Source organism: Chiloscyllium punctatum, chromosome 8, assembly GCF_047496795.1.
Source record: "Chiloscyllium punctatum isolate Juve2018m chromosome 8, sChiPun1.3, whole genome shotgun sequence".
NCBI classification, from domain to species: Eukaryota; Metazoa; Chordata; class Chondrichthyes; order Orectolobiformes; family Hemiscylliidae; genus Chiloscyllium; species Chiloscyllium punctatum.
Window position 1 is genome coordinate 54,712,098 of NC_092746.1, and position 23,965 is coordinate 54,736,062.

The 23,965-nt window shown below is 40.3% G+C and overlaps 1 protein-coding gene across 14 annotated transcripts in view; it reads left to right on the forward strand.

The window, feature by feature from the left end:
• The window catches only part of LOC140480572 (poly(rC)-binding protein 3), a 295,539-nt gene that overhangs the window by 172,384 nt on the left and 99,190 nt on the right, over nucleotides 1-23,965 (forward strand). The gene's annotated exons all lie outside the window — the stretch shown is intronic.

The following is a 23,965-nucleotide window of genomic DNA, read 5'->3' on the forward strand; positions in this document are numbered from 1 at the left end:
ACAGTTATCTATTAAGAAAACATACAGTCAACAGTTCGACACAGATGGAGTTGAATTTTAATAGTAATAAGCAGTCAGGCCTGAAAACAGGCATGTCAGCAATTTCCTGCTACTACCTGGTGTGCTGTCTGCTGCCTGCTACCATGGTCCCACTCTGAGCTTATTTTGATGCAGGCCATTATGCTGGGGTGATCAGGTTGATTCATTTGCCCATTGAGGGCACTGATGAGAAGCCTTCTGGAATTTTTTAAAGGAATGTCCACTTTTCTAACTTTTAGTTCATAGAAGGTGTAGTCTGTTACAATATTCATCAGCTGTATTAACAAGGTGGGCATAACATAAGAATAGTTCTGTAATGTTAAGAAAAGGCATTTAATGTAGAAAAGGGGAAATAATTGATTAATTAATGAAACAGGACAAAATCGCTGATCTGGTTGGTTTACATTTACAAAGATTAGAAGTTGTGAAACACTATTACTTACATTTAATAGTTCATAGAAAACGGAATTGAGCTGGTGGGTTACTGGACAACAAATGTTAGTGCTATATTCTAAGAAGGACAATAGATCAGTTACAACTAAAGAAATTTTTACTCAGGGATAAAATTGAAAAAACATTATAAACAAAAAAAATCTTATAACTCTACATTTACCCCTAACCTACACATCCCTGAACACTATGGGAAATGTAGCATGGCCAGTTCAACTAACCTGCACGTCTTTGGATTGTGGGAGGAAACCAGAGCACCTGAAGGAAACCCACATGGACATGGGGAGAATGTACAAACTTCACACAGCCTGAGGCTAATTAATGCAGATCCTTGACTTTGTTAAATTCTTTGCAATATAACTCCATTCTGAAGAACCACTGGACTTAAAATGTTCACTCTGTTTTGTCTCCCCAAATGTTGCCACATCTACTGAGTTTCTCCAGCAATTTCTGTTTTTTAGAACATAAAACATTACAGCACAGTAATCTGTGAAACCAATCTGAAGCCCATCTAACCTACACTATTCCATTTTCATCTACATGTTTATCTAATGACCATTTAAATGCCCTTAAAGTTGGTGAGTCTACACCTGTTGCAGGCAGGGCATTCTCCTACCCTAGCTACTCTGTGTAAAGAAACTACCTCTGACAACTGTTCTATATCTATCACCCCTCAATTTAAAGCTATGTCCCCTCATGCTAACTATCACCATCTGAGGAAAAAAACTTTCTCACTGTCCACCCCATCTAACCCTCTGATTATCTTATATATCTCAGTTAAGTCATATCTCAATCTTCTTCTCTTTCACCAAAACAGCCTCAAGTCACTCAGCCTTTCTTCATAAGACATTCCTTCCATACCAGGCAACATCCTAGTTAATCTCCTTTGAACCCTTTCCAACTGTCCCACATCCTTCCTATAATGCAGTGACCAGAGCTGCGCACAATACTCCAAGTATGGCACACCAGAGCTTTGTACAGCTACAACGTGATCCCATTGCTCTGAAACTCAATCCTTTTACCAATAAAAGGCAGCACGGTGGCTCAGTGGTTAGCAGTGCAGCCTCACAGCACTAGGGACTGGGCTCGATTCTAGCCTCGGGTGACGGTCTGTGTGGAGTTTGCATTTTCTTCCTGTGTCTGCGTGGGTTTCCTCCGGGTGTTCTGATTTCCACCCACAATCCAAAGATGTGCAGGTAACGTGAATCGGCCATGCTAAATTGCCCATAGTGTTAGGTGCGTTAGTCAGAGGGAATTAGGTCTGGGTGGGTTATACTTTGGAGGGCCAGTGAGGACTTGTTGTGTCAAATGACCTGTCTCCACACTGTAGGGAATCTAATCTAATCCAATCTAATCAAGAGCTGACACATCGTACACCCTGTTAACAACCCTATCGATCTGGGTGACAACTTTCAGGGATCTATGTACATGGACACTGAGATCTCTGCTCATCTATACTATCAAGAATTTTACCATTTGCCCAGTACTCTTTATTCCTGTTGCTCCTTCCAAAGTGAATCACCTCATACTTTTCCATATTAAACTCAATTTGCCACCTCTCAGCCCAGCTCTGCAGCTTACCCATGTCCCTCTGTAACCTGCAACATCCTTCAGCACTATCCACAACTCTACTGACCTTAGTGTCATCTGCAGATTTACTAACCCATCCTTCTAAGCCTTCATCCAGGTCATTCATAAACTTGACAAACAGCAGTGGCCCCAAAACAGATCCTTGTGGTACACCACTAGTAAATGAACTCCAGGAAGAGCATTTCCCATCAACCACCACCCTCTGTCTTCTTGCAGCTCACCAATTTCTGATTGAAACTATTAAATCACCGTCAATCCCATTCCTCTATTTTTTGTGTAATAACCTACTATGGGAACCTTATCAAACGCTTCACTGAAATCCATAAACACCATATCAACTGCTTTACCTTCATCCACACGTTTGGTCACCTTCTCAAACTACTCAGAAAGGTTTGTGAGGCACGACTTATCTTTCACAAAACCGTGTTGACTATCCCAAATCAATTTATTCCTTTCTAGATGATTATAAATCCTATGCCTTGTAACCTTTTCCAACACTTTACCCACAATCGAAGTAAGGCTCACTGATTTATAATTACCAGGGTTGTCTCTACTCCCCTTCTTGAACAAGGGGACAACATTTATTATCCTCCAGTCTTCTGGCACTATTCCTGCAGACAATGATGACATAAAGATGAAAGCCAAAGGCTCTGCAATCCCCTCCCTGGCTTCCCAGAGAATCCTAGGATAAATTCCACCCTGCCCAGGGTACTTATCTATTTTCATACTTTCCAGAATTGCTAATACCTCCTCCTTGTGAACCTCAATCCCATCTCGTCCCATTCTTCTAGATAAAGTCTTTTTCCAGTGTGAATACTCACGAGAAATATTAATTTAGCGCTTCTCCCATCTCCTCAGACTCTACGCAGAACTTCCCACTACTGTCCTTGATTGGCCCTAAGCTTACTCTAGTCATTCTTTTATTCCTGATATACCTCCAGAAAGTTTTAGGGTTATCCTTGATCCTATCTGCCAATGACATCTCATGTCACCTCCTGGCTCTTCTCTTTAGGTCTTTCCTGGCTAACTCAAGCTCCTTAACTGAGCCTTCATGTCTCATTCTAACATAAGCCTTCTTCTTCCTCTTGACAAGAGATTCAATTTCTTTAGTAAACCACGGCTCCCTCACTCGACCACTTCCTCCTTGCCTGACAGGTACATATTTATCAAGGACATGCAGTAGCTGTTCCTTGAATAAGCTCCACATTTCAATTGTGCCCATCCCCTGCAGTTTCCTTTCCCAGCCTATGCATCCAAAATCTTGCCTAATCACATCATAATTGCCTTTCCCCATCTATAACTCTTGCCCTGCAGTATATACCAATCCCTTTCCATCGCTAAAGTAAATATAACCGATTTGTGGTCACTATCACCAAAGTGCTCACCTACTTCCAAATCTAACACCTGGCCGAGTTCATTACCCAGTACCAAATCCAGTGTGGCCTCGCCCTTTGATGGCCTTTCTACACACTCTGTCAGGAAACACTCCTGCACATATTCGACAAAAACTGACCCATCTAAAGTACTTGAACTATAGTATTCTCAGTCAATATTTGGAAAGTTAACGACCCCCAAACCAACTACCCTTTTATCCGTGCTACTATCCAGAATCATCTTTGCTATCCTTTCCTCTACCTCTCTGGAACTATTCGGAAGTCTATAGAAAACTCCCAACAGGGTGACCTCTCCTTTCTTGTTTCTAACCTCAGCCCATACTACCTCAGTAGATAAGTCCTCAAATGTCCTTTCTGCCACCATAACACTGTCCTTGACTAACAATGCAACACCTCCCCTTCTTTTACTATCTCCTCTATTCTTATTGAAATATCTAAAACCCGGAATTTACAACAAGCTCTATCCATGTCTCCGAAATGGCCTCAGCATTGAAGTCCCAGATACCAACCCATGCTGCAAATTCACCCACCATAATCCGGGTGTTCCTGGCGTTGAAATAGACATACTTTAAACCACCTACCTGCTTGCCAGTGCACTCTTGTGACCTTGAAACCTTATATCTGACCTAACTACTCTCAACCTCCTGGACACTGGAATTACAATTTAGGTTTCTCTCTCCCTGCTGAATTAGTTTAAACTGAAGAGCAGAAGCAAATTCCATTCCCCACTCTCCCAGGATATAGGTACCCCTCTGATTCAGGTGGAGACAATCCTGTTTGTGGAGGTCCCACCTATCCCTTAATGAGCCCCAATTACCCAAATATCCGAAACCCTCCCTCCTGCACCATCCCTGTAGCCACGTGTTCAACTCCTCTCTCTCCCTATTCCTCGCCTCGCTAGCACATGGCATGGGTAACAAACCAGTCCTAACAACTCTGTTCTAGCTCTAAGCTTCCACCCTAGCTCCCTTAATTTCTGCCTTAAATCCCCCATCCCTTTTCCTACCTATGTCTTTCGTGCCTATGTGGACCATGTCTTGGGGCTGCTCCCCTCCCCCTTAAGGATCCTGAAAACACTATCCGAGACATCACAACCAGAAAGGGTATATGATGATTTGGGAGAGACCTAGACTGAGAAGCTAAGCCTCTTTCTGATTCCAGGAAGTTCAACTGCTGTTTCTTTTCATCCTTTTCCAAATGGCAAGTTCACAGTAAAGATAAAAATTCCCGCATTCACCCCTTGGGTGGATGGGAATAAATGTTTCATTTTATGAGAGGGGGGGATATACCTTTGAATGATGTAAAGTCCTTCAAAGGACAATAGCATTAAATAGATACCTACATAATATAGACGAATGACATCCATACTTAAAAATGCTGTATGTGGACCTTACACATTGACTTATCCTGTCAACTAAATATTCTGGCCCTAAACACTCTTCGTCACATCATGATACAACGTTATGAATAATCTTACTAATGATTATGGGACACAAACAAACAATCATATGGTGATTTACCATAGTTGCCAAAGTAGCAATCACCTTCCAAGGTCCTATTGTCTCTGTAGGGTGCAGGAGCTACTCTTTTGAGACTTTGGACAGTAAAATATCGACCCTATTATCCTATATGCCATGCCGCCTTTCATGTATTAGATTGGGATTAAGTGAGGAATGGAGAAGTCTTCATTATTGTTCCTCACATATAATCTCCTACTGTCTATGCACCAAAAGGAGTGTGCAATAGATGTCTGTATCAGGGTAAAAACATCAATGTAAGGCTTCCCACTAGCCTTCTTTTCAGGGGTTTCCATGGCCCTGTGTTTTGGAAGACCCTGTTCAAATGTTATTCTGCAACTTCTAAAAGATCACCTAAGAGCTGCTTTGTTTCTAATATTGTCACAATAAGCCCAATGGAACTATGTCCAGTGAATCTACACATAAAAATTGTGCACATGCCTGTCACTAGCTGCTGCAAGAATGGATAATAAATAAATGCATCTACAATCCCAGGGCCAAAGGTTGAGCCAACTATATACAATGGAACTTGCAGCTACAGGGGCCCTAATGATGCAAAGATGCAGGGAAACCACAATGGCTCACCTTCCATGGAATGTGATGAAGATGAGAGAGCAGGAGTAGTGCTATACTCTTTCCAGAGGCTGTAATCTCATGTCATGCTGTATAGTATTTCTGCAATGAAACCTATAATTCCACTTTGGCCAACAAGGGCCATATGATGATCCTTTAACAGCAGATTTCTATGCAGGTCATGTCTGGGGATTTATATCTCTTCTGTCCAAATAGAAGGCACCATTTGATCCTCAGAATCTCAGCTTCTGTCAACTGGAGGATGAGTCAAGGAAATGGAATGAGTGATGAGGATTTTTAAAATCCACTGTATTGAGATGATGAGAACATTCTTCATATGAAACAGCATTTTCACCACCTTACAGTGTTGGCCACAGCAATTCAGGAAGAACTTCCCTCTGAGTTGCTGGAAGTCATCTTGCAATGTCTGCAGATGTCTTGATGCTACTGAGGCCAGCATTCCCTTTGTAACCCAAACTGCAAGGGAAATTTAATACTTCGATTTTTCTATTCAGTTCATTCTGTTTTAGAAAATACCATAGATGTAAAAGTGTAAATAGGCCATTCAACCCATTGAATCTGCTCCAATTTCAACAAAATCATGATGATCTGGTAGTCCTTACTAAGATATCCTTGATTTTCTTACTGACTAAAACTCTGTCTATTTCAGCCTTGAATATACTTAACATCCCAGCCTCTACAGTCCTCAATGGTAAAGAATTCCACTGATTGATACCGTCTGAGAAAAAAAAATCCTCCTCATCTTTGTGTAAGCTTTAGTTTAGAATTAAAAGACAAACAAAGAAAAAGGGACGAGACACACCGAAAGATTGAGTGAGGTTCAATTTTCCTAGAGTTGTGGAGATTCTGCAAAGTTTCCAAAATGATCCCACAAACATGAGTGAAATAAATTAACTGATTTATAGTTTTATTGACATTATTGGTCAGAACACCGGGATAAATCCCTCACTGTTCTTTTATGTCTGATAGTTTAATATCACATCTTTAAGATGGCATTTGTATTGATGTGCATTTTGCTCCAACAGATACTTGTACCTTATGTGAGAATGCTTATGTTATCTCCTGTAATGTAAGAGTTGGACATCGGTAATGTGGTGTTGAAGAATCAAACGGAAGATTTGTTACAGCTATTCAAATTTACAGAAGTGTTTCGGTTATTATTAGGATCTTTGGTTACAAAGAACAGATTGCTTTCATCAATGGTCATGTTGAACTGGCTCAAGTTACAATGGACTCTGAGACCTTTATATCTTCCTATGATCAAATGATATCATAAACATGTCTCTTACAGGTAAACTGACATAATAACTGTGAGACATAACACAACATGTATTACTAGAAAGAAACTCAGTGAGTCTGACAGCATCTATGGAGAAAGAGAAACAGAGTTAAGATTTAGAGTCCAGTATGACTCTTCTTCAGAATTCATGGAGTCCAGCACTTTCTGTGTTTATTTCTGATTTCTAGCATATGTAACATTTTGCTTTAATTGTAGCACAATGGCACTTCCTCAGTGCTACATTAAAGTGTCAGTTCAGAGTATCTGTTCCTACTTCTGGATTGGTGTTGAAGAGGATTGATTTGCTGGGTTATAGAAAAAAAAACATGGAATTTGGGACAAATTGAACCAATGTTCAAAGTATCAGAATGGGCATAACTTAGCAAGTAGATTAGAGTAGTGCTGGAAAAGCCTACTTCAGGAATGATGAAGGGCTTTTGCCCAAAACATCGAATTTCCTGCTCCTCAAATGCTGCCTGACCTGCTGTGCTTTTCCAGCACTACTCTAATCTTGACTCTAATCTCCAGTATCTGTAGTATCCACTTTTGCCCATAACTTAATAAATGGCCACCTTCATCACTGCAAAATACTATGATTCTAACATGAACTTTTGATTTGAGGCACGAATACTCCCATGGATCCAAAGACATGAACAGATAATAATATTCTCAATATCTATCTCATCATGTAACATTTGTTATTCAAAACTGCTTTGTAAACTCTACAAAGCAGTGGACGTGATCTTTAAAGGTTAGTATTATAGCTGTAATGCCTCTGAATTGGTATTTCCACTGCCTGAAACCATCAGCATTCAATTGAATTGATGCAAATCATGAGGGACCAATGAACACATCTTCCTACAATTCTGACTCTCACTAACAAATTTGAGAAAGTCATGTAATATGTAAATATTTATTCTCATGGGGCATGAAAAATCCTTGGCATGCAACATTTCCATTAACTACTGGGGAGACAATACAAATATAATAATTTTACTTTATGTAATATTTTTTATTTAACACATTTTGTTGCATTTTTACATTGTCAGTATTTTTGTATGCAAGATTAAGCATACTACAAATTGAGCTTCCTATTCCAAAATAATAATGATTTTTCTCATAATCATCTCTCTTCTTTGATAACCCCTGTGTAGTAACAATACAGAAGAGAGAGAAATTAAAAACTGTCCTGGAAATGAATGACACATTGCATTAGAACAATTAATTTACCTCTGCTTTGTTATATTACTTGCTCAAGTGTGCACTGGTTTTCTCAGTACATTACATTAGAATCAAACCTGTTTGCAAAATTGACCACATGTCCAGATTAATTGATCATTAAAACAAGTTTACCTTAATTATGTTCATAAATTTAGGACCTTTAAGGAGCTAAAAATGAAACCTTTGCTTTATTTTTCCAGCAAAATTCATGTTCTTTAAAACCAAACCATGATAATTGTAAAGAGAAAAGCATTAAATAATCATACTTTAAAAGCATTTTTACAGGTAAGGGTTGTAGTCTGAATGGTTTATAAGTTAATGGTTTTGCGAAATCATCTTGAGCAATTTCTGTTCTGTTTCTATTATAAATATATTTTTAAAATTTGTACATATGAAGACGTTAGGTTCTGACAACCAAAAGTAACCTTTCCTATTCAATAGTTGAATAGTTGTCTTGGGTTGTTGATAGACACTTTGAGCATGCATCTTACACAATATTTTCACAAATTGTTTTCACTTACAAGGCATATTTAGCCTCTGCTGTGTTATGAAATTGGAGTATTGGTGATCCTTTAATCAGTGACATGAATAAGTTGTGAAGAGAAGATCACAAAAGAATTTATATAGGTTAAGTGAGTGGCAGATAGAATATAATGTGGGAAAGTGACAACTTGTCCACTTGGCAGCAAGAATAGAATAACAGTGCACTATTTAAATGAGAGAGATTTCAAGAACTCAGTGATACAGGGGCATCTGGATATACTGGTGCACAAATACATGAAAAAGGTGAGAATGCAGGACAGCAAGTGAATAGGAATATAATTGAGATATTGTATATTTCAAGCAATGGAATATAAAAGTAGTGAAATTATGTTTCACTTATGCAGGGCACTAGTGACATCACATCTTAGAGTACTGTGTACAGTTTTGGTCTCTTTAGTTAAGAAATAACATAATTGCATTGGAAGCAGATCAGTGAATGTTCACTCAACTGATTCCTGGATGAATAGGATTAATTCTTAAAGAAAGATTGAAGAGGTTGGGTCTATATTCATTAGAATTTGAGTACATGAGAGATTATCTTAATGAAATGATCTTGGGCGGCTTAGTGCCTAGCACTGTTGCCTCACGGATCCAGGGATCCAGGTTCAGGTCTACCTTTGGGTGACTGTCTGTGTGGAGTTTTCCTGTTCTCTCAGTATCTGCATAAATTTCCTCTGGGCACTCCGGTTTCCTCCCTCAGTCCAAAGGTGTGGTATCAGGTAAATTGGCCATGCTAAAATATTCCCGTAGTGGGATGTATAGGCTAGGTGGATTAATGTAGGACTAGGTGGGATGCTCTTTGGAGGGTTGGTGCAGACTCAATGGGCTGAATGGCTTTTAACTGCATTGAATTGGATTTAAAAGATCCTGAAGGGATTTGACAGGAAAGATGGTGAATGGATGTTTCCCACTGCATGTAGAGGAAGAAGAAATATGCTTTTGCAGTAAGAAACTGACCATGTGTGAAAGGAAGCCATGCAATTGTGATATTAGACCTCAGGGAACTGGAGCATGGGTCAATGATGTTCCTGATAAGGATCTCTCCCACCATCAGCTATATGTAGTTATGTTCAACAAAGCTTGGTCTTCACTTACAAGACTATAGATCACACATTTCTACGTAGTGACAATGCTGATCAGACCCATGGAACCTGAGGTGAGTGGCAGTAAGAATATAAAGAAAGCTCAATGACATGCCAGTAACAGGGAGAAAAAGAAAACACATGGCCATTCTGTGATTAGAATCCAGAGGTGGATAAAACACCTGAAGTAGAGGCTAGTGAACAATAGATTTTGAGTCTCATCTGGTATGGCATCCTGAGCCCATCCGCTCCAGGCCAGCTGCATCCCCTTTCTCTCTCCTTTCTTGTCTTTTTCTTTCTTTTTTTTCATCCACTTCTGACATCATGGGGAAACCCGGGCGGGGTGTCAGCTACAGTGATAGTGGTGCCCAGTGTAAGGACTCCTGGCTGCAATGTGTCTGAAGCATAGTTGTCACCATTCTATCTGGACCGTGACTCCTTGAGATGCAGAACGCCTTAAAGAGATCTTACAGAAGCCTTGAAGCTGTATTGAAGACCCTTTTGTACAGAAGATGGGCTGTATTTATGTAATTCCTTTTTGTAACTTAAAATACACCAATTATGGCAACAAAACATTTTTCACTGCATCTTTCTAGGTATATGTGGCATAAATAACTCATAAAGCCTGTGCCTGAAAAAATGGAGAAGACCCTCAATAGAATTTGTGGCAAGTTACTTGACCACAGAATACCAAAACTCTCAGAAATGGAGAAGAAATGGGGACTCAGAAATTCCAGCAATGGCCAAAGGTTCAGAAAAAAAAAAGACCACAAAACAGACCACAGTGGATACCATAACAGAATTTTACTGGCAAGTTCCCAACCTAGCAAGTTTTACAGAAGGGCAAAGAGAGAGCTCAGGGCACTGCTGCATCAGCATAAATGTAAACATATCCCATAGCAGTCTGCATGCATCCCAGCAATAGGGGGCACAGAGGGGCAAGCTGAACTCCTACAGATGTGCAACAAGGTTTAAATTCTCCTGACAGTAAAAATCAACAAGACAAATTCTGATATGCAGAGATGACAATAAATATAATAAAATGGGAATTGGATGTAGGAGTTGTAGGATTGAGCAAAAATCCTATCATCTAAAATACTGGACAAAACCCTAGACTTTTCTAATGTCTAAAACACTGGACAAAATCCAGCCTGACCTCAGGCTGCAACAAACACACACAGAGCTAGGATGGTTTCTGTCTGGGATTATGTTCAGGCTGAAATTCCAATTTACTACTCCACTCTAAGAGAACAATCAATCAAACTTAACACTCTAGATTGAGTTAAAAATCAAACGACATCAAGGTATAGTCCAACAGGTTTATTTGGAAGTACAAGCTTTTGAAGCACTGCTCCTTCATCAGGTGGCCAGTGGAATAGGATCATGGGACATAATTTATAGCAACCGATCATAGTATCATACACTGATGAGATATATTGAACAAATGTAGATTGCAATCTAGTTTTGTTCAATATATCATATCAATATATGATCTTTGGGTATAAATTCTGGGTCCTATGATCCTACTCCACTAGCTATCTGATGAACGAGCAGCGCTCTGAAAGCTTGTACTTCAAACTAAACCTCTTGGACTATAACCTAATGTTGTGTGACTTTAAATTTTGTCCACCCCCGTCCAAAACAGGCACCTTTCACAGAAACTACCTTTCATACCTGGGGCTACCCAGCACAGACAGTGTGGGGCATACAGAGGTACCAAACTTTCAACTTCAAATGAAATACATTCACAGAGATACTGGACATTCAACTTCAATCGAAAATCATTCACACATGCTTGTAACTATTGAAGAAACCCATTGATTTCAAAAGGAACACCAGAAATGCAATGGCAAACACAGATTTGGCATGAAGGTAATGGGCCCACAATCGATATAGTTGCAGGCCTCAATCTCACGTGAAACAGTGATCCACACAGCTATCCCCAGATGATTTCCAGGCAGCTATCCCTGAGAAAGCTTACCCCGATAGTGTTCCAAATGCAGCGATCCCAAGAAGCGTGCCAAAGAGCTAGCTCCAGAAACATTTCATGGAGCCAACAGCTAATTCCAGCAGCTATTTTCAAGAGCTGTCTCCAGATGAGGAAATCTAACAGCAATTCCGAGAGCTTTTGACACAGGCCTGTTCTGAACCAGAGGAACCAATGGCAACTAACCATGACCAGCGAACCTCTGAACCAACAAATTCCGAAAACCACTGACTCAACTGACACCACAAGGCCTCAGACATGTCCTGTTTAAAAAAAAAAGGCCCGCTAAGCCACCAAGAAGTAAGGAAAACCAAGTATTTACCCAACAGATTCAATATGCATCCTCAGATGCAGACTCAACCCAGACTAAAGGCCTATGCAGTCTTAAGTCTTCATCCGGGAGGGAGTACGGCAAGTGGAAATAGCCAGCTGTACCTCAAAATCATGTGTTCCTCAGTGGTGAGCTTAAACTCCCGAGACCCCAACGTTTCCAACCTAGGTAGCAGGGAGGGAAAAGTGGGTGGAGACAGTGCCTGGGACCCCCAAGGGTAGGAAGCCTGATTAAAATTCCTGTGATTAAAACTGCCGTTTAGTTTCTAATAGTATTTAATTTGTGTTAAATTTAATAGTGTATTTAACTATTGTCCTATGTATAATTCATAGTGTTAATTTCACTGTTTAATGTTTTGAACCTGTATTTCTTGTATTATACTTACCTTTTCATATTCAAATAAATGCAGGGATTCTTTTGCCCTGAAATCCCTGCTTACTGTTTTCTTCATTTCACATTCCCTAAACAAGTCCAGTGTCTAGAACCAGGGATCTGGGGTGATTCGAACCACCTAAAATCAACAAATTATTGAGTGCAAACCAGAATCCTATAGAGCAAACATATCAAACTTCTTAGACACTTCACCATAATGAGACTCTGGATGAGTGGTGCTGGAAAAGCACAGCAGTATTCCTGATGAAGGGCTTTTGCTCGAAACGTCAATTTTATTGCTCCTTGGATGCTGCCTGAACTGCTGTGCTTTTCCAGCACCACTAATCCAGAATTTGGTTTCCAGCATCTGCAGTCATAGTTTTTACCATAATGAGACTGAAATAGACTGTCGTCCACACAACCTTGGGTCGAAGGCAATACTAGAATTGGAAAGAAAGGGCAAATGTATATTATATTTTGTTTTAATGGAAGTGATATTACAGAGAACTTAGATATCGTTATTAAACATCAGTATTCTTCATTGAGTGGAGCTGCTTTTATAGCCTTAAATCTTCTTTGGTTAGCAGATGAAGCTATGAAGCTGTGACTAATGACTGCTGACATTAATGACAAGCATCCCAGCACAGCAAGACAACAGTACTGTGAGCCTGGTATCTTTGGCTGAACGGGTCATGCACAGAAGGGCAAGGCAAGATAATGCTGTGAGCATCCAAGCAGGCTCAGGATGACTGGGCTATATGAGAGCAAGGGAACTGGCTGGAGATGCAACCTGGTCCAATCCATAAACTTGGTGCATGTCCCTGAGTACATAGCAGCCTTACACTGATAGTTGTTGGTACAGTCTGAGATGCAGCATTAAAGTACAGAAGCATCCTGTAAGTGGATCAGAAATGTGCCATGAGGGTGGTACATGTCGAATGCCAACGTCTGTGGATGTGGGATGCATGTGATTGGTGCCATGGAGTGTAGCCTGAAATGTAAATGCTGAGTGTCCAACATGGAATTCCTTTGGAGCAAGCTATGAGCTGAAGTCACCAGCTTCCCCCTCTGATTTCTATGTTGAGAATTCCAGACATCTAGCTTTTGTGATACGTTTAGTAAGATAGGAAGCTGAAAATTAATAAGCCATTAATAACTCAGTTAACAAGCCATAGTCCCTCTTAGTTTGCAGCTTGCTACTATTTAGTGAGAAACTCATCGTGGCACTTGACCGATGCATACAAGAAGCAACATATTTCTCACGTGATTCTGTCGTAAATCTTGCCATGATCTGTTCATTTCAGACTCTTAGAAGATTCCATCTTTGGTGTCCAAAAAAAACACATATAGAAGGATAATTTTTGATGATGTATAAGATGGAGCTATACTAATTGTTGCGGTCCTGAAACTTTTCAATTATGCTTTCTCTTGCTATGTTTTCAAGTTTCACTTTCAGCTTCCACTGAATATGAATCTACGTTTACATGAAGGATCAATGAAAGGAATAGTATCTGCATGTATATGCAATGCTATATCACTTTGAAATATTTATTCCTTTTGAATCTCTTCAAGTATAACAATGTTTAATTAGCAGTGGAAGTGATAAGGTCACCTTTCTGATCTGTTGTCTTTGCCATTGTCTTAGCAATGTTATAAGTGATAACCAATGCACACATGGAATCGCTGCACCTGTGGTGTTCACAATGTAGACCAACTGGAATGACCATTGTCAGCTGTTATAGAGACATTTGAATATGATGGATCCTAGGGATGAATCTTTGATCTATTGAAATCTATGTACATGACAGTGGTTGGTTGATCCGTCACTTTCCAATTCTGCTGTAATATGCTTTTCAGTGTGCACAATGCTTGAACCTATATTGATTTTTGTCCACAGTCTATGTTTCCCAAACTTGTGTCAGCATACAATGTGAACAGTGACAAAGGCTTTGGAGGATACCACAGTGTCAATACGATCTATGATGATGACTGTTTGAAATGTCTGCTCATTGTGTTTGTTAATGGTCTGATCATCCTTATCATTCAATCTAACAGTCCATCTGGTCATGTTTGGATTTACAGTTTGTCATATTTAGTATGCTCCCTTTGTTTTCTGGAATGCTGTACCTGCCTTGTGTCCAACTGTGTCTTGTCATGGTGTTGAGCCATCTGTTTTGGCTTTGGTTTCTTGCACTGGCTCTTCTAGTGTTCTCTCATGCCAGCTGCCTTCCATATGTCATTGAAAGATGGTCAAATTCTGGGTGCATATATGAGACTGCACTATCTGCATGTCTTATTGGATTTGTTTGAATAGGTTACCATAAAAATGGCAAATATACAGCACAGAGCCTGTAAACTCTTTCTTCCCATTAGGACTGTTTCATACTTGCATTACTTTTTATGAATAGTTCAAAACTGTAACCTTTGGGTTGATTCGAAAGTTCCTTTTGATGTTCTTTGGTAGAAGTTACCATGTGTTTGATGATTCTATCAGCTAATTCTGCCTCTGAAAAGTCACAGTTATGCCCCTTATCTCTGCAATGGCTCACAAACTGATCCATAATCTCCTTTGGTTGCTATTTGAAAGTTAAAATTTAAGATGGTATATGTGAAAAACAAGCTTAACTTAGGTTTCACACTGAAAGATGAGCTCTATTTGTTTCTGAGTCCATGAAGTTGTCTTTTGACAGTCATGATGTGTTCAGTCTGTGGAAACCTTCATTTCTTAAGGCTATTATCATGTGATGGCTTGTTTATATGGCTAGACATAGCCACGTTCAGGAAACATAGTGCTATCCATTGCCTAAACAAATTTTACTCAGTAAGGAGGATTGCCGGCTTCCAATTCTGGGAAGGAAATTTTGGAATCATGCTGCTACTATTTGCAGGATTTTTGATGATATCTACGGCAAGATCAAAGACTCAGCCATGTTATGTTCGTCTGAGCTTACATTCTGTGGCTGTAGTTGCTTGTAGATTTTTGGATGGTCATGCCCTGCTATTAGACTTAGGATTGGAAATGCTGTTGTTGCTGCCACCACACGCTTTTGTTAGGTCCTGCCACAAAGTTGTATTTCAGTGTAAAAATGCCTCAATAGCTAAATAAATTGTGAACAATAATGAAAATATCTTTTTCTTAGCTTTTATAAAGCAGTTAGTGGCTGCCTTTTGGCAGATTCTTTTGCTATCATGTAACTATTTGGTCCAAAGTATGTCCTTCAGGTGAAGCAATTGTTCCTGTTAGTCCACTTTCCTTCTACATTTCAAAATGTTGCTTAACCAACAGTTGTTCTGACAGTAGATGGACTCAGATGTAGCCCTCCTGAATTTCAAGTTGTTTTATCAGACTCTAATGACACCTATCTATTGTTAAGAGATGTAATATCCTGAGCACATCTGGTGTGCCTTCCATGCCTATAATGTTGCAAAATGATTTATACAAACTTCCATACTCTTCGAGCTTGCCATGCCAATAATTATGATCATGGCTGATCATCCAAATCAGTACCCTCATCCTGCTTTCTCCCCATTTATACAGTCATAGAGTCATAGAGATATACAGCACGGAAACAGACCCTTCGGTCCAACTTGTCCATGCCGACCAGATATCCCAACCCAATCTAATCCCACTTGCCAGCACCCATCCTATATCCTTCCAAACCCTTCCTATTCATATACCCATCCAAATGTTGCAATTGTACCAGCTTCCACCACTTCCTCTGGCAGCTCATTCCATAGCCGAACGACCCTCTGTGTGAAAAAGTTGCCCCTTAGGTCTCTTTTATATCTTTCCCCTCTCACCCTAAACCTATGCCCTCTAGTTCTGGACTCCCCGACCCCAGGGAAAAGACTTTGCTATTTACCCTATCCATGCCCCTCATAATTTTGTAAACCTCTATAAGGTCACCCCTCAGCCTCTGACACTCTAGGGAAAACAGCCCCAGCCTGTTCAGCCTCTCCCTATAGCTCAAATCCTCCAACCCTGGCAACATCCTTGTAAATCTTTTCTGAACCCTTTCAAGTTTCACAACATCTTTCCAATAGGAATGAGACCAGAATTGCAGACAATATTTCAACGGTGACCTAACCAATGACATATACAGCTGCAACATGACCTCCCAACTCCTGTACTCAATACTCTGACCAATAAAAGAAAGCATATCAAACGCCTTCTTCACTATCCTATCTACTTGCAACTCCACTTTCAAGGAGCTATGAACCTGCACTCCAAGGTGTCTTTGTTCAGCAACACTCCCTAGGACCTTACTATTAATTGTATAAGTCCTGCTAAGGTTTGCTTTCCCAAAATGCAGCACCTTGCATTTATCTGAATTAAACTCCATCTGTCACTTCTCAGCCCATTGGCTCATCTGATCAAGATCCCAATTTAATCCGAGGTAACCTACTTCGCTGTCCACTACACCTCAAATTTTGGTGTCATCTGCAAACTTACTAGCTATACCTCTCATGCTTGCATCCAAATCATTTATATAAATGACAAAAAGTAGAAGACCCAGCACTGATCCTTCTGGAGGTCACAGGTCTCCAGTCTGAAAAACAACCCTCCACCACCAGCCTCTGTCTTCTACCTTTGAGCCAGTTCTGTATCCAAATGGCTAGTTCTCCCTGTATTCTGTGAGATCTAATCTTGCTAATCAGTCTCCCATGGGGAACCTTGTCGAACGCCTTACTGAAGTCCATATAGATGATATCTTCTTTTGTCATAAGAACTACATCTAATTCCTTGAAAAGATTTGCTATTCCAGTCTCAAATGCATTAATATTCTATTCCCCCTTTCTTTATCAGTATTTTTTCATTCTCCTTTTTTAATTCTGAAATGGTCCCAATCCTACTTTTCTGGCAAACCTGTTACAAACTTTCTCCATTCTTCTAATGCAATTTTGACTTTCTTTTGTTAGCAACAGATGACTCATTTTCACTGTTGAGCTTTTTTACCTTAAGGAAATATGTGTTTGTTTATATTAATACAGAATTTAAGTTTTTAAATAGCAATTAGTATTTGATATATGCCATTGTATTTTTTAATGTATTTTGCCAAATCATCACTGCCAACTTTATTGTATGCATTATTTTAGATTTAATGCATTCGTTTTAAATTGAACTACATTATTTTCAAACTTAGTGGAAAGTTATTCATCCAGAAAAGTGCAAAGGGAAACTGTGAAGGTTTGTGCATCTCCAAGGGCTTCACTTTATACCCATATTGTTATGAAGGTGTAAGGGGTACTGTACCTTTAAGAGAGTTGAAGGACTTAACAAGCACACTGAGTGCTGGAGAAGTTACAATGTAACATATGGTTCAGCAGATAGCAGTACCTGGGTTGCTTTGAGATAAAAAAAATTCAAATTCGGCCAATCAGTTTAAATTATGCCCCAACATACTAAACTCCATTCAAGTTTGAATTTAGTATTTTGACAATATTAAAACGAATGAAACGATCCGATGCTTTTGGGTATAAGATCAGGAAAAATTGACCAGTTGGAGGAAAACTGCCAAGCCACCAACATATGCAGACTGCCCAGAGAATAGCTCTCTTAAAGGTACATTTATCTATCAATGACCTGTGAAACAGAAATCCCTAAGAAGAAGAAAAGAAGACAGAGGAAGATATGAAGAGAGGATTCTACAGTTGGTTGGTTTTGAAATTGAAATTGAATTTTTTCTGTAAATCGTAATTGGGGGTTTTATTGGAGCGGTATTATAGGGGGGAAGGTAAAAGATAGGTTTAGATGAATGAGTTGTAAATAGTTGTTAGTTAATTATTCTCTGTTAGATAAATAAAGTTGTTAATTTTTACTTTAAATAATGACTTTTGGGATAGTTCTTTGCATCTCGAAGTTTCACAGATTACCGCACAGGGTAAATCTTTTCTATGTTGCTGGTTTAAATTAGCGAGGGGGATTACCCTGTGTCATTCCAGCCCACTTAGGGGTTTGAAGGTGAAGGAACTTGCAAAATTCAGCCTGTGGCTTTCCCACCTTGAGGGGAGATTGTATAGGTAAAAACAAGGACTGCAGATGCTGGAAACCAGATTCTAGATTAGAGTGGTGCTGGAAAAGCACAGCAATTCAGGCAGCATCCGAGGAGCAGAAAAATCGACGTTTCGGGCAAAAGCACTTCCTGATGAAGGGCTTTTGCCCGAAACGTCGATTTTCCTGCTAGGGTGATTGTATAGCCTCTGCTGTGACATTGTATCAACGCTACTTGATCTGTTCCTGAGATGTTGGAGGAGTTATTGGAAACTGAAGTGACTCAGCTGTTCCTCCCTGACTTGGTTGTCTTATAAACAGCTGCTGAAGGCTGATTGTGAAACTAAAGGCTGCTGTATTCAACTCTTCCCTACAGCACTTTTGTGAATGCACTTAACCAAATTCTAGACATGTGTAACCTTGTAGACATCTAGGGCAAAAGTAGCCTAACTCATTTTGAAATCTGTTTTTCAGTTTGTCCAATTCATATCTTTAATTTCTAGTATTAATTAGAATCATCAGGTAAGATTGAAAAGGCTGAGTATCTGATTTAAAGAACAAGCTACAAAAACAGTACTACTCAGAAAGAGGCCCTTTGGCCCACCAAACTCCCACTGTCTCATGATGCTTTTCTAAACTAAGACCTTCTGCCTCTCCACAGAGGAACTGGTAAAAGCAGATACAATATCTGTGTTTAAGAGGTGTATCTGTCAAGATGCCTCTTAAGCATTGCTGTTGTATCTGCATCTACCACCTCCTATGGCAGCACATTCCAGGCACTTACCATCTTCTGTGTGAAAAAACCTGCCTCTCACATCTCCTTTAAACTTTCTCCCTTTTACCTTAAGTGTTAGTAATTAATATTTCTATCCTGGGAACAAGACTCTGACCTTTCATTCTGGCCATTTACCCGCTGAGTGGAAGAAGTACACCTCATCTTCTGCTTCAGGACCCCACAACCACACAACATCAACATTTTTACTTCACCAGTTTCCAAATCTCCCCATCCCCCACCTCAGAGCAGATCCAACCCTCCAACTTGGCACTGCCCTCTTGACCTGACCTACCTGTCCATCTTCCTTCCCATCTATCCGCTCCACCTTCCCCACCGACCTGTCACAATCACCTCTGACCTACATCCATCTATCGCCATCCCACCTTCTTGCCCACAGCCCTACACCTCCCTCCTATTTATCTCTCAGCTCCCTTCCCCCTTCACATTCCTGATGAAGGGCTTATGCTGAAAACGTAAACTCTCCTGCTCTTTGGATGCTGCCTGACCTGCTGTGCTTTTCCAGCACCACACTTTTCGACTCTGACTCTCCAGCATCTGCAATCCTCGCTTTCTCCTTTCTATGCCTCTTGCATCATAGAAAATTCATAGAATCCTTCCAGTGTGGAAGCAAGCTATTGGGCCTATGAAGTCCATGGATCCTTTGAAAAGCATCCCACCTCGACCTACCCACTCTATCCCTGGAACCCTTGGCCAATCCACTTAACCTGCACATCCTTGGACTGTGGAAGGAACCAGAGAACCCGGAGGAAACCCATGCAAACATGGGGAGAATATGTGAATTCCACACAGACAATCGCCTAAGAATGTACTTTTGTAAACTTCTATCAGGTCATCCTTCAGCCTCCAACGCTCAAATAAAAACAAAGTTTGTTCAATCTCTCCTCATAGCTAATACCCTGCATAACATACAACGTCCTTGTAAACCCTTTCTGTAGCCTTTCCAAAGCCTTCACATCCTTCTGATAGTGTGGTGACCAGAACTGTATACAATATTCCAAATGTGGTCTAACTAAAGTTCCATACAGCTGCAATACAACTTGAAAATATTTGTACTCTCTGCTCCAACCAATGAAGGCAAGCATGTCAAGTTCCTTCTTGACCACCTTATCCACTTGTATTGTCACTTTCAGGGAACTGTGGACCTGATTGCCGAGATCTTTGTGTTTGTTAATACTTCTAAGAGTTCTGCCATTTACTGTATACTTCCCTCCTGTATTGGACCTTCCAAATGTATCAATTCATATTTGGCTGATTAAATTTCATCTAACATTTACCTGCCCAAATCTCCAGTCTATCTACATTCTGCTGTATCCTCTGACAACCCTCCTCACTGACCGCAGCTTGCCTAATCTTTGTTGTATATGGAAACTTGATAATCAGACCACATGCATTCTCCTTCATGTCATTTATATATATAAAACAAATAACAGGTGTCCCAGCATTGAACCTTATGGAACACACTAGTCACAGACCTCCGGTCAGAAATATACCCTTCCACCCCTACTTTCTGTCTTCCATGACCAAGCCAGTTCTGTATCCATCTTACCAGCTCACTGCAGATCCCATGTGATTTCACGTTCTGTATCAGCCTGCAATGAAAGACCTTGTCAAAGATCTTGCTAAAGTCCATGTAAACAACATCCATTGCCCTGTCTTCATCAACCCAAAGGACAACACAGTTACTCAGTGGTGAGCATTGCTGCCTCACAGTGCCAGGGACTCGTGTTTGTTTCCATCCTCAGGCAACTGTCTGTGTGGAGCTTGCACATTCTCCCTATGTCCACATGGGTTTCTTCCCACAGTCCAAAGATGTGCAGGTTAGGTGGATTGGCCACGCTAAATTGTCCATAGTGTCCAGGGTGTGCAGGCTATGTGGATTAACTATGGGGAATGCAAGGTTACAGGGATAGAGTGGGGGGTGGGTCTGGATAGAATGCTGTTTGGAGGGTCAGTCTGGAATAGATGTGCTGAATGGCCTGCTTTTACACTATCAGCATTCTTTGATTCTACAATCTTTGTCACTTCCTCAAAAGACTCAATGAAGTTTGTGAGACATGATGTCTTCCACATAAAACCATTTTTATCATTAATAATTATTATTTTTCCAAACATGAATAAATCCTGTTCCTAGCAATCTCTTACAATAATTTCCCTACCACTGGCATAAAACTCACTGGCCTGTAATTTCTCAGATTATCCCTGTTGCCCTTCTTAAACAAAGGAACAACATTGGCTCAGTTGTTTGGGGTCTTGCCTCAGCCCCAGCATTTTCCTTCCTCTCCTCCCCCAGTATCCTTGGATAGATCCCATCATGAGCTGGGGGCTTGCTACCTTAATCGTTTTCAAAATACCCAATACCTTCTCCTTTTTAACGTTGACATGCCCTAGAATATCAACATACCTTGTCTAGACTCACTATCCAGATGTCCTTCTCCTCTGTGAAAACCAATACAAAGTACTTATTAAGGATCTCACCCACTTCTTCTAAATTTCGCACAAATTCCCTCCTTTGTCTTTGAGTGGACCTGCTCTTTCCCTAGCTACCCTGTTGCTCCTTAGATACATATAAAACACTGTGAGTGTTTCTTAATTCTGTTTTCAAAGGTCAGTTCATGGCTCCTTTTAGCCCTCCTAAATCATTGTTTAAGTTCTTTTCTACTTCCTTTTTATTCTTTGAGCATTCTGTCTGTCTACAGTTTCCTAAACCTAACATATGCCTCCTTTCTCTTTTTGACTAAGCTCACAATTTCTCTTATCATCTAAGGTTCCCATGTCTTGTCATCCTTATCCTTCATTTGCACAGGAACATGCTAGTCCTGAACTCTAATCAGCTGGTCTTTAAAAGATTCCTACATAATAGATATGGATTTTCCTGGAAACAGTTACATTTTACATTCTACTTTCCCAGTTCTTGCCTAATATTGTCATTGCTAGCCTTTGCCCACTTTAGTATTTTCACCTGAGGACTATTCTTATCCTTAAGTAACTTAAAACTTGTGAAATTATGGTCACTGTTCCCGAATTGCTCTGTCACTGAAACTTCAAACAACTGGTCAGTCTCATTCCCCAATGTTAGGTCCTGAATGGCCCCTTCCCTAGTTGGACTATTTACATATTGCTTCAAGAAACCCTTCTGGATGCACCTAACAAATTCACTCCCCATCCAAGCCCCGGGCACTATGGGAGTCCCAGTCAAGGTAGGGAAAATAAAATTACCCACCATAACAACCTTGTTGTTTTTACAATTTTTTCATAATCTGTCCACGTATCTGTTCCTCCACCTCCTGCTGACTGTTGGAATGTCTGTAGTATGACCCCAAAGTGATTGCACCCTTCATAATCCCTGAACTCTCCTCATATGACCTTGCTAGAGTGAACCCTCCAAGGTATAATCCCTCAGTACATGTGATAGTCTCTCTATTGAGTAATGCAACTCCCCCACATCTTTTACATCTCTCTACCTTGCCTGAAATATCTGAATCCTGGAATGTTAAGCTGTCAGTCTTATCCCTTTCTCAACCAAGTCCCTGTAATAGCTACAACATCATATTTATAAGTACTAAACATGCTCTAAGTTCATCTGCCTTACATGTGATACTCCTCACAAGTGCATCTCAGAGGCCAGTCCCACTGTGTTCAGCAACTGCTGTCTGTTCTCCCTCTTAGCCTCACTGGCCTTAATCTCTAACTCCTCCTCAGTCATTTCAATTGCTGACCTACTGCTGTGGTTCCCAACCCCGCCACACTAGTTGAAAACTCTCCCTGCCAAGATATTGGTGCCCTTGCACTTTAGGTGCAATACATCCTTCTTGGATAGGTCCCACCAGTCCTGAAAGGCAACCAATCATCCACATACCTGAAACCCTCCCCCCACATCAACACTTTAGCCATATATTTAACTGTACTATCTTCCAATTCATAGCCGAAGTGGCACAGTGAGTAATCCCAAGATTACAACCCTAGAGGTCCTAACTCTTATCTTACTACCTAACTCCCTGAACTCTCTTTTTGCAGGACCTTGCCACTCTTCCTGCCTATGTCATTAGAACCAATGTGTACCAAGACCTTTGGCTGCTTTCCCTCCCTTTTGAGAATGTCCTGTGTCTGCTCAGAGACATCCTTGATCATGGCACCAAAGAAGCAATACAATATTGTGGAGTGTCTTTTATGGCCACAGAAATGCCTATCTGTGCCCCTGACTATAGAGTCCCCTATTACGACTGCTCTACTGTACTTTGACCCTCCTTGCTGTACAACAGAGCCATTTAATTGATGCCTTTAACATTATGAAGGGGTCTCAATAGGAAGATGCAGGAAAATGCTTCCCTGCATGGGAATCCAAATCCAGTGGTTATACATACAAGATAGTCATAGTAAATCCATTAATTGATTTATCTGAAGAATGTTTAGAATACAGGACATTCTGCGAAGTGGACAGCATTAATACCTAAGAGGAAGCAAGATAAGTAAATGAGGAAGGAAAGGATCAAGGAGGTATTCTGTTCAGGTTAGATGAAATAGGGTTGGAAGAGGCATTTGTAAAATATACACACTGGCATTGACCAGTTGGGTTGAATGCCTTTCCTCTGAGCTGTACCCATGTGTTAAGCTACCAGACACTGTCACCATCTGGAACTGAGCCTTGAATACTCAAGATCAAATCTAACTGTTCCTTTTTATCAGTCACTATTGTTGTTCTTTTGCGTATTTGTTTACAACCAATATTCTCACTGTCTATTGTTTGTTTAATTTCCCTGTTCATCTTTGTCTTTATCATT